Genomic DNA, 3,722 nt, shown 5'->3' with positions numbered 1-3,722 from the left:
GCCTGCCAGCCCCGCCCCGCCCTCCCGCCATCATGGATGGGGGCGGAAGTGCTTCTGCCAGGTCGGGAGGCTCGGTGGTCCCAAGGGCCTGAGCCTCGGTGGCAGTGCTACTCTTGAGCGCTGGTTGTTTTTTTTTTTTTTTTTTTACTGTTACAACTTCCCGTCCTCCCATCTCTTCCTTTCTCTCCGATCCTCCCTTCCCTCCTCCTCCCCATTCTCACCCTGTGTAGGGGATGTGCGTGTGACAGAAACAGACTCGCGTGGGGCGGGGGGGGGGCGGTTGTCACGAGTTGCAGGAGGCTCACTCCTGCCATGTGGTTCTCGGTGTAGAATTTTAGATGGAATTTTATCGGATTTGGCGGCAATCACCTTTGCCTGCTGTGCCATCTCGTCTACCCTGAGCGCTTGTTTCTTTAGAGAAGCGAAGTAGTTAAGGTTGCAGAGCCGAACCGGTACTTGCTAGTCAAAGTCTTAGTGACCTGGAGCCCCTTACATGACACCCAAACCCTTTCCTGGGGAGAGAAGAGCTTCACAGGGGCGTTCATTATGGTAAAGATGCACCCATGGTTGTGTTGCTATGTCTTACATGCATGCACGTTTCTTACAAGTGTGCACGCTTCTGCCTTAGATAGTCCATCACCTCAACCAGGCCTGGGCCTTAGGACTCTTTCCTAATCATCTGTACTCGCCAGCTGGTGATCTGAGTGACGGCTATGGTCCACCTTGTGAACAGTCCCACGGCATAGCTGTCTGGGCCTTCTATTTTATTTAAATACTGTTTAGTAGCCTTAAAATGGGTTTCTTTGTTACAGTCCTCCAGTGATGGAGACTGAGGCCAGGATGCCAGAGGATTAGACATTCTTGGATTAACCCAATAAGAAAACCTGGACATTCTGGCTTGCTGTTCATAAGTCTATTCAGGACCCTTCGTTTTTGAAGTTTGCTGTTGAAGAATTCATACCTATGTTAACACAGAGAAAACAGTATTATGTGCTCAGCAGCTCTGTACCGCACACACAGCCTCTGGGTTTTCTCTCTCATTCACCACTGACGCTACTTCGAGGCAAATGACACAGCAATAGATTAATATCTAAATAAGGGGTTTGCTTACAACATTCTAGCAAGAAGAGTTCTGCTCTATGCACAACAGAAGCCCAGGGAATTTTATTTACCTTGGGGAAAGGGGTTATCTCACAACTCATAACTTGGCTTTAGAGTTGCCTACGTGTCAGAGTTCCTCCAGTACAGCGCGCCCCCTGCTGGCGCATCTGTAATGTGCAGTCTTTTCTATAGTCTCCCTCTGCCGGCTGCTTTGGTGCTGTTTTGCTTCTGAGCCCGTAGAATCTGTCTTCCGTGTTTAGGAAGCGCTTCTCTGCCTGGCAAGAGCTTTCTGCAGGACTTCTTGCACCTGCTGTGCCAGCCTGGGACCTGGGACTGGTCCACAAGACCTGTTTGGACCTTTGGAGGCAGCGATGCCCCGGTGCAGGGATTTTATCCTAGTAGAGGCTAGGTATCACCTACAGTATCTACTGTGCAGAACAGGCAGGGACAGTGGCTGCAGCTGTAGTTTCACGTGCCAGCGCTGGTGATAGGTATCTACAGGTTGAGTTCACCCTGTGGTATACTTTGGATTGGGAATGTTCTCCATGCCTTTGTTCCCGTCTCCTCGGCTTAGTTTCGTGTCCTGCCCAGCAGCTCCACAAAGCTGCTGGATGTCTTATTGATACGCCCATTTTCTCTGAAATTCAGAACCATGGTCTATAGCTTGCCCTGGGAGGCTAACAGTTGTTCCCCAAGCTTCCAGCTCCACAAGAGTTAGCTAACGCCTTTCCTACACTCAGAGGAACATGACAGGCTACAGATCAGTTAATGTGGGACCAGGGGCGTCCTGTGTGATGGCTTCAGCAAAGGCCTCATTGCCAGATGTGTTTTGAGACCAGTGTTTGCTTTCCCGTCTTTTGTGCTGTTTCCTTGGCTGAGTTTATCAGACTTGCCTGAAGATGCCACTGTTACCCTTCTTCCTGCAGAAGGAACTGCTGCCCAGGGTTGTTTCCAGATGTCTTCTCAGCCTGGGCACTGGGAAAGCTCCCCAGGCCTATGGGAGATATGCCCTTGGCTCTGCTCTCTAAGCCTCCAGGCTTTAACCCCTGCATCCAGAGAGCAGTCCCCTCCTTTCCCATCAGCCAGAACTATTCAAACCAGCATCTGGGCTAAGAGCTAAGCCCAAGCAGCTAGAGCAGGCACTGTGCTGGGATGTTGGGGACAGAGATTACTTAAGCTAGTGGGAAGCTCAGGGGTACTGTTGTAGTTTACTTTCAGTTTATAAACAGATATAGGCATGTGTCGAATGAAGCTTTGATTTTAATTATTAATATTATTATTATATTTATGAGTGTGTGTTTGTGTGCCTGGGCATGTTTGTGCAGTGCCTACATGTAATGGCCCGTTCTGCTGCTCCAGTCCGAGGGTCAGAGCCTAGCAAGAGAGAGAGTGGGGACGGAGACACGAAGAATGGAGACAAGACAGGGAGTCTGCCCTGGAGATGGAGTCTGCTCTGGTCTCTCCTCAAGTCTCTCCTTTTATATCTCTCCTCAAGTCTCCCCTTGAGTCTCGCCTTTAATCTCTCCTTGAGTCTCACCTTGAGTCTCTCAAGTGTTGGGATTAAAGGCGTGTGCCACCACTGCCTGGCCTTGATTGAAAGGAAATCATGGGTATATCAAGATAATTATCAGAGTGTGCTCAGCTGTTGTAGGCTGTTGAAAACAAGTCTCTTGTCCGGGTATATGGCTCAAGATGGCTGCAAAGATGATAGCCGCTTTCTGCTCAGAGTCGGCTCCCAACACCTATAGAGACTAGAAAGGGTTCAGATCCTCTGGAGCTGAAGTCACAGGAGACTGAGTGGGAAACCAAGAGTGCAGCTAGCACTCTTAACCACTGGGCCATCTCTCCAGCCCCTTCAATGTGACTTCTAGTATCGGGCTTTCTCCCTTTTAGCTCAGATCTTTAAGGTGTAGCTCTTGTAATCAGAGGCATCCTCCAGAGCCCTAGCTGTCATTTAGAACGTCATAGGCCCTTTCCATCTATCCTCTCTGGTTCTCACAAGGGTCCATGCAGAGGGGGCAACACAGACAGCTAAGGTTCGTAGGATTGAGTAACCAAGCTGAGGTCACCAAGCCTCTCGATGGCTAAGCCTGTTATAGTGTCAGCTGTCAGCTGGACCTAGAGTCACTGGAGAAGAGTGAAGCTCAGCCGATGAATTGCCTTGCTCAGATTGGTGCGTCTGTGAGGCCCTATGTAAGATCACTAATTGATGTACGAGGGCCCAGGCCACTGAGTCGTGCCACTCCTGAGTCGTGCCACTCCTGAGTCGTGCCACTCCTGGGCAGGTGGGCTCAGGCGCTATAAGAAAGGAAAGCAAGCCAGTGACCAACATTCTTCCATGGTCTCTGCTCCAGGTTTCTGCCTTGCATTCCTGACCTGACTTTCATCAGTGATGGACTGTGATCCGGAAGTGAAAGATTGTAACCACAGGCTTTTCCACTCATGCCCCCACCCCCCAAATAATGACTCGTGACTCTTATTACTTATGAATAAATGCCTAGGCCACAAGCTTGGTCCTGTTCCTTGAATAGATTGTAACTAATTAACCCCTGTATTCTATGAGTGCCACGTGGCTGTGAAGACCTCCGCAGAGGGGAGACCCTCTCTCAAGTCTCAGAAAG

The 3,722-nt window shown here is 49.9% G+C and overlaps 1 protein-coding gene across 1 annotated transcript in view; it reads left to right on the top strand.

Moving 5' to 3' along the window:
• The window catches only part of Slc39a11 (solute carrier family 39 member 11), a 416,305-nt gene that overhangs the window by 510 nt on the left and 412,073 nt on the right, over nucleotides 1-3,722 (top strand). The gene's annotated exons all lie outside the window — the stretch shown is intronic.

This window comes from Grammomys surdaster, unplaced genomic scaffold (genome assembly GCF_004785775.1).
Source record: "Grammomys surdaster isolate TR1022 unplaced genomic scaffold, NIH_TR_1.0 126906, whole genome shotgun sequence".
In the NCBI taxonomy this organism is placed as follows: Eukaryota; Metazoa; Chordata; class Mammalia; order Rodentia; family Muridae; genus Grammomys; species Grammomys surdaster.
Note: the sequence above shows the minus strand (reverse complement) of the source record. Positions and strands in the feature narration are given on the sequence as shown.